General features: G+C 45.4%; 5 non-coding genes across 5 annotated transcripts; all 5 read right to left on the minus strand.

Annotated features, from left to right (window-relative positions):
* Nucleotides 1-1,346: 1,346 nt before the first annotated feature.
* LOC142794627 (U1 spliceosomal RNA) lies at nucleotides 1,347-1,510 on the minus strand. The gene has a single exon (XR_012892499.1). It is a non-coding gene; the product is annotated as a U1 spliceosomal RNA (small nuclear RNA).
* Nucleotides 1,511-4,105: 2,595 nt separating this feature from the next.
* Nucleotides 4,106-4,269, minus strand: LOC142794628 (U1 spliceosomal RNA). Its single transcript, XR_012892500.1, has one exon. It is a non-coding gene; the product is annotated as a U1 spliceosomal RNA (small nuclear RNA).
* A 2,603-nt stretch (nucleotides 4,270-6,872) lies between these two features.
* Nucleotides 6,873-7,036, minus strand: LOC142794629 (U1 spliceosomal RNA). The gene has a single exon (XR_012892501.1). It is a non-coding gene; the product is annotated as a U1 spliceosomal RNA (small nuclear RNA).
* A 2,602-nt stretch (nucleotides 7,037-9,638) lies between these two features.
* Nucleotides 9,639-9,802, minus strand: LOC142794630 (U1 spliceosomal RNA). Its single transcript, XR_012892502.1, has one exon. It is a non-coding gene; the product is annotated as a U1 spliceosomal RNA (small nuclear RNA).
* Nucleotides 9,803-12,398: 2,596 nt separating this feature from the next.
* LOC142794644 (U1 spliceosomal RNA) lies at nucleotides 12,399-12,562 on the minus strand. The gene has a single exon (XR_012892515.1). It is a non-coding gene; the product is annotated as a U1 spliceosomal RNA (small nuclear RNA).
* Nucleotides 12,563-12,753: the final 191 nt, after the last annotated feature.

The following is a 12,753-nucleotide window of genomic DNA, read 5'->3' on the forward strand; positions in this document are numbered from 1 at the left end:
AGCAAACATTATAGGAGGTTCCAAACTGAAACATTCTAAAACACCTAAAGCACGGACGTCTACTGACAAGGTATGTTATTTTGATATTAAAATTCATTTCCGTATGCTGCGATCAACACTCAACACTTGATTGATGTTAGGCCACTACAGTACCAATACTAGCGACTTGAAGTGGCGGCCTGGCTATTGAAACGTCAGGTAACAAAATTTCTGAAATAGGCGCGCTTGTGCGTCACCAAAACATTCAAAGAGGGCGCTTGTGTGTCGCCAACCCATAGATGAGCCGCCAGGATTTCTTCAATAGGATAGGAGGGGGGGGGGGGGGGGGGGGTGAGCAAGTGATTACATCCTGGGGCCGTATCAACCGCTAGTGCCCACAAGCTAGGGTCCTTTCAGCACCGCCCCCGTCTCGAAGTGTGGAGCGGGCATGGCTGCTGACGTCACGATATCTTGTAAGCATGTGAAGAGAAAATTTGGACGTCGCAGCACACTCGGGGTGCCTGCAGTTGAAATATAGCGATTCGAGATAGCGATTCTTCGAGTTGATGCAGCGATTCGAGAAAGCTTGTAAAATTGAGCTTTTTTGTGTGTTATAAATATTAAAAAGAAAAAAAAAGTCTAAGTCAAGGACAACCAAGACAGCATTATAGGTACTTTGTATTAAATTTGCAGCATTTCTTTGCGAACTTTGGTGATTTTAAGGGTATCTATCTATCTGGCCGCTTAGGTTTGGGTGGTCTCGTCCGAACACGGCTGCTGACACCAAAGCCCGAGCACTCGGAACGAGGCTCCAGCTACCTGCCTTCGCTTTTAGGTGCCAGGGATGGAATCGTCAGCTATCTCGATTTTATATTATTTTACCTAATTTTCCGCCCACCAAGATCAATGGTAGGCACTCTTCGCAGCTCGCAACCGGAAATAAAGTTCGGGATAGTGAGCTGGGCCAGAAGGGTCGCTGAAGCACAGCAATGTGCGGCCATCTAGAGTGGCCCGAAGGCCCGTTGTCATCCTGCTTCCACTTTCCCTGCCACACCTGCCCTCAAATCATTCTTCCAAGGATCAATAAAGTCCCTTACCTACCTCAGGCATATTTCTTCATCTTCTTCACCCACAATGTGAAGACATAATACGAATAGAGATAGCGCAAAAACTTCAAATATTCCAATTTTCTCTCCAGATGCAGCCTTGGGCAGGTATATTTTAAGGGCTCTGAGCAACTCTCACTTAACACAAGAAAACGACACATCGGAAGCCATATCGGAGAACCTGGATCTCAATAGCTTGCACTCTCCTCCACCGCGCAAGTGTTTCAGCAGGTGTATAGATCTTCCTTTGGATTGTAAAATAGGGGGAGAGCGCGAACGCAGTCCCCCACTACCAAAAATTGCATGCCCCATCTGCCCCAGTTTGGGGTAGTGGCAGGGGTCAGCACGAGCGCAGTGCAATGTCCGCGCCTCTCCCTGGGGGCACCGCCATCTTGACCACGGTCACCCCGACACCAGGTAAGTATGCCAGACAACGGGTCGCACTCGGTCAGCACCCATCGCGACGTCTTGTGTCATTCTGGTGAGGTGCAGACGACGGTCGAAGATTGCTGTTTGCTTCTTGTATATTTTAAGGAGCCATTTCAAGAAACACTAATGGCCCACTAATATGCGTCGACCTGTTAAATAAAATTGAACCTAGCTCTGATTGATGATTAAAAAAAAAGCTCAAGTTTGATCAAATATAATAGCAGTTTTAGCGCAACAAGCATGAATCATCTTTACGCCGCTAGAGGCGCTAGCGCTGCTGTCAATTAACGGAGGGCGCACGTTTCATCCAAGGCTATTCATGTTCATGCACTTGTGCATGCACATTTTCAGCTCCACATCATGACGTTCCAGTCAATAAAGAAATTACAGCACAGTCACTTTCCATGTGAAGGTTTCGCATAACATCCACTGCGAAGATACGTGCGATCTACTAATTGTTTTTTTTTTCTGCGCTTCGGGAAGGGATGTTTTGCATATTCGTACATTTTAATAGACCCATTTTTTTTTTTGTAATTCGAAGGTATTTTTTTATGGAAAGCAAGTAGCGAGTTAAAACGCACCCGTCCTCTCGTGCTTATGGCTTATGGTACCTTTGTCTTGGAAAAAAAAAAAAACATCATGGGCGAAAGCCAATACAATTTAATTTTAAAGACTAAGCTGTGTATAGAAAACTGTCATGTGAAAGCTCAGGCAGTTTGAAGACACTGTGCGCTTTCATATTCTCACATCGTTTTCGAACGCATTGGTTTGAACTGGGCAAAGGAGGTCTTCTGCAAGTCTCAATTTCGATTCGCAGCAGCCCATGCAATTATCTAGTAAATGTGCATAAATCGAAGTGACGAACTGAGGCGCTGAACGCTGAAGCAGCAGCAAGCAAGCTCTCTTCATTGTTGAACCCTCTCATGAAAACTTTTCAGCGTCTATTGTTGTGGATCTCCTCTAACAGGGTGACAGCGGGAATCCTCAAATGGCCACGACTACTATTTATTTCCCATCTCATTAGACCGAAACGCGCGGTCCAAGGTACAAGTGTTGCGTTAGCGGGAATTATTGCATCGCAGTCTTTGCTTAGGTTGAGAATCTTGGTGGTGGAATGATAAATTGTTGTTGTATGGATTGATGGTAGATATCATACGAGCTAAAATTTTAGAAACGACAGTGAAATCGCTTGAAAACATTGAACACACTCGAAAATAAATTGCGGGTAGTGTTAGACAGCTACAAAATAAGAAAAGCAAACATTATAGGAGGTTCCAAACTGAAACATTCTAAAACACCTAAAGCACGGACGTCTACTGACAAGGTATGTTATTTTGATATTAAAATTCATTTCCGTATGCTGCGATCAACACTCAACACTTGATTGATGTTAGGCCACTACAGTACCAATACTAGCGACTTGAAGTGGCGGCCTGGCTATTGAAACGTCAGGTAACAAAATTTCTGAAATAGGCGCGCTTGTGCGTCACCAAAACATTCAAAGAGGGCGCTTGTGTGTCGCCAACCCATAGATGAGCCGCCAGGATTTCTTCAATAGGATAGGAGGGGGGGGGGGTGAGCAAGTGATTACATCCTGGGGCCGTATCAACCGCTAGTGCCCACAAGCTAGGGTCCTTTCAGCACCGCCCCCGTCTCGAAGTGTGGAGCGGGCATGGCTGCTGACGTCACGATATCTTGTAAGCATGTGAAGAGAAAATTTGGACGTCGCAGCACACTCGGGGTGCCTGCAGTTGAAATATAGCGATTCGAGATAGCGATTCTTCGAGTTGATGCAGCGATTCGAGAAAGCTTGTAAAATTGAGCTTTTTTGTGTGTTATAAATATTAAAAAGAAAAAAAAAGTCTAAGTCAAGGACAACCAAGACAGCATTATAGGTACTTTGTATTAAATTTGCAGCATTTCTTTGCGAACTTTGGTGATTTTAAGGGTATCTATCTATCTGGCCGCTTAGGTTTGGGTGGTCTCGTCCGAACACGGCTGCTGACACCAAAGCCCGAGCACTCGGAACGAGGCTCCAGCTACCTGCCTTCGCTTTTAGGTGCCAGGGATGGAATCGTCAGCTATCTCGATTTTATATTATTTTACCTAATTTTCCGCCCACCAAGATCAATGGTAGGCACTCTTCGCAGCTCGCAACCGGAAATAAAGTTCGGGATAGTGAGCTGGGCCAGAAGGGTCGCTGAAGCACAGCAATGTGCGGCCATCTAGAGTGGCCCGAAGGCCCGTTGTCATCCTGCTTCCACTTTCCCTGCCACACCTGCCCTCAAATCATTCTTCCAAGGATCAATAAAGTCCCTTACCTACCTCAGGCATATTTCTTCATCTTCTTCACCCACAATGTGAAGACATAATACGAATAGAGATAGCGCAAAAACTTCAAATATTCCAATTTTCTCTCCAGATGCAGCCTTGGGCAGGTATATTTTAAGGGCTCTGAGCAACTCTCACTTAACACAAGAAAACGACACATCGGAAGCCATATCGGAGAACCTGGATCTCAATAGCTTGCACTCTCCTCCACCGCGCAAGTGTTTCAGCAGGTGTATAGATCTTCCTTTGGATTGTAAAATAGGGGGAGAGCGCGAACGCAGTCCCCCACTACCAAAAATTGCATGCCCCATCTGCCCCAGTTTGGGGTAGTGGCAGGGGTCAGCACGAGCGCAGTGCAATGTCCGCGCCTCTCCCTGGGGGCACCGCCATCTTGACCACGGTCACCCCGACACCAGGTAAGTATGCCAGACAACGGGTCGCACTCGGTCAGCACCCATCGCGACGTCTTGTGTCATTCTGGTGAGGTGCAGACGACGGTCGAAGATTGCTGTTTGCTTCTTGTATATTTTAAGGAGCCATTTCAAGAAACACTAATGGCCCACTAATATGCGTCGACCTGTTAAATAAAATTGAACCTAGCTCTGATTGATGATTAAAAAAAAAGCTCAAGTTTGATCAAATATAATAGCAGTTTTAGCGCAACAAGCATGAATCATCTTTACGCCGCTAGAGGCGCTAGCGCTGCGGTCAATTAACGGAGGGCGCACGTTTCATCCAAGGCTATTCATGTTCATGCACTTGTGCATGCACATTTTCAGCTCCACATCATGACGTTCCAGTCAATAAAGAAATTACAGCACAGTCACTTTCCATGTGAAGGTTTCGCATAACATCCACTGCGAAGATACGTGCGATCTACTAATTGTTTTTTTTTTCTGCGCTTCGGGAAGGGATGTTTTGCATATTCGTACATTTTAATAGACCCATTTTTTTTTTGTAATTCGAAGGTATTTTTTTATGGAAAGCAAGTAGCGAGTTAAAACGCACCCGTCCTCTCGTGCTTATGGCTTATGGTACCTTTGTCTTGGGAAAAAAAAAAAAAAACATCATGGGCGAAAGCCAATACAATTTAATTTTAAAGACTAAGCTGTGTATAGAAAACTGTCATGTGAAAGCTCAGGCAGTTTGAAGACACTGTGCGCTTTCATATTCTCACATCGTTTTCGAACGCATTGGTTTGAACTGGGCAAAGGAGGTCTTCTGCAAGTCTCAATTTCGATTCGCAGCAGCCCATGCAATTATCTAGTAAATGTGCATAAATCGAAGTGACGAACTGAGGCGCTGAACGCTGAAGCAGCAGCAAGCAAGCTCTCTTCATTGTTGAACCCTCTCATGAAAACTTTTCAGCGTCTATTGTTGTGGATCTCCTCTAACAGGGTGACAGCGGGAATCCTCAAATGGCCACGACTACTATTTATTTCCCATCTCATTAGACCGAAACGCGCGGTCCAAGGTACAAGTGTTGCGTTAGCGGGAATTATTGCATCGCAGTCTTTGCTTAGGTTGAGAATCTTGGTGGTGGAATGATAAATTGTTGTTGTATGGATTGATGGTAGATATCATACGAGCTAAAATTTTAGAAACGACAGTGAAATCGCTTGAAAACATTGAACACACTCGAAAATAAATTGCGGGTAGTGTTAGACAGCTACAAAATAAGAAAAGCAAACATTATAGGAGGTTCCAAACTGAAACATTCTAAAACACCTAAAGCACGGACGTCTACTGACAAGGTATGTTATTTTGATATTAAAATTCATTTCCGTATGCTGCGATCAACACTCAACACTTGATTGATGTTAGGCCACTACAGTACCAATACTAGCGACTTGAAGTGGCGGCCTGGCTATTGAAACGTCAGGTAACAAAATTTCTGAAATAGGCGCGCTTGTGCGTCACCAAAACATTCAAAGAGGGCGCTTGTGTGTCGCCAACCCATAGATGAGCCGCCAGGATTTCTTCAATAGGATAGGAGGGGGGGGGGGGGGGGGTGAGCAAGTGATTACATCCTGGGGCCGTATCAACCGCTAGTGCCCACAAGCTAGGGTCCTTTCAGCACCGCCCCCGTCTCGAAGTGTGGAGCGGGCATGGCTGCTGACGTCACGATATCTTGTAAGCATGTGAAGAGAAAATTTGGACGTCGCAGCACACTCGGGGTGCCTGCAGTTGAAATATAGCGATTCGAGATAGCGATTCTTCGAGTTGATGCAGCGATTCGAGAAAGCTTGTAAAATTGAGCTTTTTTGTGTGTTATAAATATTAAAAAGAAAAAAAAAGTCTAAGTCAAGGACAACCAAGACAGCATTATAGGTACTTTGTATTAAATTTGCAGCATTTCTTTGCGAACTTTGGTGATTTTAAGGGTATCTATCTATCTGGCCGCTTAGGTTTGGGTGGTCTCGTCCGAACACGGCTGCTGACACCAAAGCCCGAGCACTCGGAACGAGGCTCCAGCTACCTGCCTTCGCTTTTAGGTGCCAGGGATGGAATCGTCAGCTATCTCGATTTTATATTATTTTACCTAATTTTCCGCCCACCAAGATCAATGGTAGGCACTCTTCGCAGCTCGCAACCGGAAATAAAGTTCGGGATAGTGAGCTGGGCCAGAAGGGTCGCTGAAGCACAGCAATGTGCGGCCATCTAGAGTGGCCCGAAGGCCCGTTGTCATCCTGCTTCCACTTTCCCTGCCACACCTGCCCTCAAATCATTCTTCCAAGGATCAATAAAGTCCCTTACCTACCTCAGGCATATTTCTTCATCTTCTTCACCCACAATGTGAAGACATAATACGAATAGAGATAGCGCAAAAACTTCAAATATTCCAATTTTCTCTCCAGATGCAGCCTTGGGCAGGTATATTTTAAGGGCTCTGAGCAACTCTCACTTAACACAAGAAAACGACACATCGGAAGCCATATCGGAGAACCTGGATCTCAATAGCTTGCACTCTCCTCCACCGCGCAAGTGTTTCAGCAGGTGTATAGATCTTCCTTTGGATTGTAAAATAGGGGGAGAGCGCGAACGCAGTCCCCCACTACCAAAAATTGCATGCCCCATCTGCCCCAGTTTGGGGTAGTGGCAGGGGTCAGCACGAGCGCAGTGCAATGTCCGCGCCTCTCCCTGGGGGCACCGCCATCTTGACCACGGTCACCCCGACACCAGGTAAGTATGCCAGACAACGGGTCGCACTCGGTCAGCACCCATCGCGACGTCTTGTGTCATTCTGGTGAGGTGCAGACGACGGTCGAAGATTGCTGTTTGCTTCTTGTATATTTTAAGGAGCCATTTCAAGAAACACTAATGGCCCACTAATATGCGTCGACCTGTTAAATAAAATTGAACCTAGCTCTGATTGATGATTAAAAAAAAAGCTCAAGTTTGATCAAATATAATAGCAGTTTTAGCGCAACAAGCATGAATCATCTTTACGCCGCTAGAGGCGCTAGCGCTGCTGTCAATTAACGGAGGGCGCACGTTTCATCCAAGGCTATTCATGTTCATGCACTTGTGCATGCACATTTTCAGCTCCACATCATGACGTTCCAGTCAATAAAGAAATTACAGCACAGTCACTTTCCATGTGAAGGTTTCGCATAACATCCACTGCGAAGATACGTGCGATCTACTAATTGTTTTTTTTTTTCTGCGCTTCGGGAAGGGATGTTTTGCATATTCGTACATTTTAATAGACCCATTTTTTTTTTGTAATTCGAAGGTATTTTTTTATGGAAAGCAAGTAGCGAGTTAAAACGCACCCGTCCTCTCGTGCTTATGGCTTATGGTACCTTTGTCTTGGGAAAAAAAAAAAAAAACATCATGGGCGAAAGCCAATACAATTTAATTTTAAAGACTAAGCTGTGTATAGAAAACTGTCATGTGAAAGCTCAGGCAGTTTGAAGACACTGTGCGCTTTCATATTCTCACATCGTTTTCGAACGCATTGGTTTGAACTGGGCAAAGGAGGTCTTCTGCAAGTCTCAATTTCGATTCGCAGCAGCCCATGCAATTATCTAGTAAATGTGCATAAATCGAAGTGACGAACTGAGGCGCTGAACGCTGAAGCAGCAGCAAGCAAGCTCTCTTCATTGTTGAACCCTCTCATGAAAACTTTTCAGCGTCTATTGTTGTGGATCTCCTCTAACAGGGTGACAGCGGGAATCCTCAAATGGCCACGACTACTATTTATTTCCCATCTCATTAGACCGAAACGCGCGGTCCAAGGTACAAGTGTTGCGTTAGCGGGAATTATTGCATCGCAGTCTTTGCTTAGGTTGAGAATCTTGGTGGTGGAATGATAAATTGTTGTTGTATGGATTGATGGTAGATATCATACGAGCTAAAATTTTAGAAACGACAGTGAAATCGCTTGAAAACATTGAACACACTCGAAAATAAATTGCGGGTAGTGTTAGACAGCTACAAAATAAGAAAAGCAAACATTATAGGAGGTTCCAAACTGAAACATTCTAAAACACCTAAAGCACGGACGTCTACTGACAAGGTATGTTATTTTGATATTAAAATTCATTTCCGTATGCTGCGATCAACACTCAACACTTGATTGATGTTAGGCCACTACAGTACCAATACTAGCGACTTGAAGTGGCGGCCTGGCTATTGAAACGTCAGGTAACAAAATTTCTGAAATAGGCGCGCTTGTGCGTCACCAAAACATTCAAAGAGGGCGCTTGTGTGTCGCCAACCCATAGATGAGCCGCCAGGATTTCTTCAATAGGATAGGAGGGGGGGGGGGGGGGTGAGCAAGTGATTACATCCTGGGGCCGTATCAACCGCTAGTGCCCACAAGCTAGGGTCCTTTCAGCACCGCCCCCGTCTCGAAGTGTGGAGCGGGCATGGCTGCTGACGTCACGATATCTTGTAAGCATGTGAAGAGAAAATTTGGACGTCGCAGCACACTCGGGGTGCCTGCAGTTGAAATATAGCGATTCGAGATAGCGATTCTTCGAGTTGATGCAGCGATTCGAGAAAGCTTGTAAAATTGAGCTTTTTTGTGTGTTATAAATATTAAAAAGAAAAAAAAAGTCTAAGTCAAGGACAACCAAGACAGCATTATAGGTACTTTGTATTAAATTTGCAGCATTTCTTTGCGAACTTTGGTGATTTTAAGGGTATCTATCTATCTGGCCGCTTAGGTTTGGGTGGTCTCGTCCGAACACGGCTGCTGACACCAAAGCCCGAGCACTCGGAACGAGGCTCCAGCTACCTGCCTTCGCTTTTAGGTGCCAGGGATGGAATCGTCAGCTATCTCGATTTTATATTATTTTACCTAATTTTCCGCCCACCAAGATCAATGGTAGGCACTCTTCGCAGCTCGCAACCGGAAATAAAGTTCGGGATAGTGAGCTGGGCCAGAAGGGTCGCTGAAGCACAGCAATGTGCGGCCATCTAGAGTGGCCCGAAGGCCCGTTGTCATCCTGCTTCCACTTTCCCTGCCACACCTGCCCTCAAATCATTCTTCCAAGGATCAATAAAGTCCCTTACCTACCTCAGGCATATTTCTTCATCTTCTTCACCCACAATGTGAAGACATAATACGAATAGAGATAGCGCAAAAACTTCAAATATTCCAATTTTCTCTCCAGATGCAGCCTTGGGCAGGTATATTTTAAGGGCTCTGAGCAACTCTCACTTAACACAAGAAAACGACACATCGGAAGCCATATCGGAGAACCTGGATCTCAATAGCTTGCACTCTCCTCCACCGCGCAAGTGTTTCAGCAGGTGTATAGATCTTCCTTTGGATTGTAAAATAGGGGGAGAGCGCGAACGCAGTCCCCCACTACCAAAAATTGCATGCCCCATCTGCCCCAGTTTGGGGTAGTGGCAGGGGTCAGCACGAGCGCAGTGCAATGTCCGCGCCTCTCCCTGGGGGCACCGCCATCTTGACCACGGTCACCCCGACACCAGGTAAGTATGCCAGACAACGGGTCGCACTCGGTCAGCACCCATCGCGACGTCTTGTGTCATTCTGGTGAGGTGCAGACGACGGTCGAAGATTGCTGTTTGCTTCTTGTATATTTTAAGGAGCCATTTCAAGAAACACTAATGGCCCACTAATATGCGTCGACCTGTTAAATAAAATTGAACCTAGCTCTGATTGATGATTAAAAAAAAAGCTCAAGTTTGATCAAATATAATAGCAGTTTTAGCGCAACAAGCATGAATCATCTTTACGCCGCTAGAGGCGCTAGCGCTGCTGTCAATTAACGGAGGGCGCACGTTTCATCCAAGGCTATTCATGTTCATGCACTTGTGCATGCACATTTTCAGCTCCACATCATGATGTTCCAGTCAATAAAGAAATTACAGCACAGTCACTTTCCATGTGAAGGTTTCGCATAACATCCACTGCGAAGATACGTGCGATCTACTAATTGTTTTTTTTTTTCTGCGCTTCGGGAAGGGATGTTTTGCATATTCGTACATTTTAATAGACCCATTTTTTTTTTGTAATTCGAAGGTATTTTTTTATGGAAAGCAAGTAGCGAGTTAAAACGCACCCGTCCTCTCGTGCTTATGGCTTATGGTACCTTTGTCTTGGAAAAAAAAAAAAACATCATGGGCGAAAGCCAATACAATTTAATTTTAAAGACTAAGCTGTGTATAGAAAACTGTCATGTGAAAGCTCAGGCAGTTTGAAGACACTGTGCGCTTTCATATTCTCACATCGTTTTCGAACGCATTGGTTTGAACTGGGCAAAGGAGGTCTTCTGCAAGTCTCAATTTCGATTCGCAGCAGCCCATGCAATTATCTAGTAAATGTGCATAAATCGAAGTGACGAACTGAGGCGCTGAACGCTGAAGCAGCAGCAAGCAAGCTCTCTTCATTGTTGAACCCTCTCATGAAAACTTTTCAGCGTCTATTGTTGTGGATCTCCTCTAACAGGGTGACAGCGGGAATCCTCAAATGGCCACGACTACTATTTATTTCCCATCTCATTAGACCGAAACGCGCGGTCCAAGGTACAAGTGTTGCGTTAGCGGGAATTATTGCATCGCAGTCTTTGCTTAGGTTGAGAATCTTGGTGGTGGAATGATAAATTGTTGTTGTATGGATTGATGGTAGATATCATACGAGCTAAAATTTTAGAAACGACAGTGAAATCGCTTGAAAACATTGAACACACTCGAAAATAAATTGCGGGTAGTGTTAGACAGCTACAAAATAAGAAAAGCAAACATTATAGGAGGTTCCAAACTGAAACATTCTAAAACACCTAAAGCACGGACGTCTACTGACAAGGTATGTTATTTTGATATTAAAATTCATTTCCGTATGCTGCGATCAACACTCAACACTTGATTGATGTTAGGCCACTACAGTACCAATACTAGCGACTTGAAGTGGCGGCCTGGCTATTGAAACGTCAGGTAACAAAATTTCTGAAATAGGCGCGCTTGTGCGTCACCAAAACATTCAAAGAGGGCGCTTGTGTGTCGCCAACCCATAGATGAGCCGCCAGGATTTCTTCAATAGGATAGGAGGGGGGGGGGGGTGAGCAAGTGATTACATCCTGGGGCCGTATCAACCGCTAGTGCCCACAAGCTAGGGTCCTTTCAGCACCGCCCCCGTCTCGAAGTGTGGAGCGGGCATGGCTGCTGACGTCACGATATCTTGTAAGCATGTGAAGAGAAAATTTGGACGTCGCAGCACACTCGGGGTGCCTGCAGTTGAAATATAGCGATTCGAGATAGCGATTCTTCGAGTTGATGCAGCGATTCGAGAAAGCTTGTAAAATTGAGCTTTTTTGTGTGTTATAAATATTAAAAAGAAAAAAAAAGTCTAAGTCAAGGACAACCAAGACAGCATTATAGGTACTTTGTATTAAATTTGCAGCATTTCTTTGCGAACTTTGGTGATTTTAAGGGTATCTATCTATCTGGCCGCTTAGGTTTGGGTGGTCTCGTCCGAACACGGCTGCTGACACCAAAGCCCGAGCACTCGGAACGAGGCTCCAGCTACCTGCCTTCGCTTTTAGGTGCCAGGGATGGAATCGTCAGCTATCTCGATTTTATATTATTTTACCTAATTTTCCGCCCACCAAGATCAATGGTAGGCACTCTTCGCAGCTCGCAACCGGAAATAAAGTTCGGGATAGTGAGCTGGGCCAGAAGGGTCGCTGAAGCACAGCAATGTGCGGCCATCTAGAGTGGCCCGAAGGCCCGTTGTCATCCTGCTTCCACTTTCCCTGCCACACCTGCCCTCAAATCATTCTTCCAAGGATCAATAAAGTCCCTTACCTACCTCAGGCATATTTCTTCATCTTCTTCACCCACAATGTGAAGACATAATACGAATAGAGATAGCGCAAAAACTTCAAATATTCCAATTTTCTCTCCAGATGCAGCCTTGGGCAGGTATATTTTAAGGGCTCTGAGCAACTCTCACTTAACACAAGAAAACGACACATCGGAAGCCATATCGGAGAACCTGGATCTCAATAGCTTGCACTCTCCTCCACCGCGCAAGTGTTTCAGCAGGTGTATAGATCTTCCTTTGGATTGTAAAATAGGGGGAGAGCGCGAACGCAGTCCCCCACTACCAAAAATTGCATGCCCCATCTGCCCCAGTTTGGGGTAGTGGCAGGGGTCAGCACGAGCGCAGTGCAATGTCCGCGCCTCTCCCTGAGGGCACCGCCATCTTGACCACGGTCACCCCGACACCAGGTAAGTATGCCAGACAACGGGTCGCACTCGGTCAGCACCCATCGCGACGTCTTGTGTCATTCTGGTGAGGTGCAGACGACGGTCGAAGATTGCTGTTTGCTTCTTGTATATTTTAAGGAGCCATTTCAAGAAACACTAATGGCCCACTAATATGCGTCGACCTGTTAAATAAAATTGAACCTAGCTCTGATTGATGATT

The sequence above is a fragment of the Rhipicephalus microplus genome, unplaced genomic scaffold (assembly GCF_043290135.1).
Source record: "Rhipicephalus microplus isolate Deutch F79 unplaced genomic scaffold, USDA_Rmic scaffold_466, whole genome shotgun sequence".
In the NCBI taxonomy this organism is placed as follows: domain Eukaryota; kingdom Metazoa; phylum Arthropoda; class Arachnida; order Ixodida; family Ixodidae; genus Rhipicephalus; species Rhipicephalus microplus.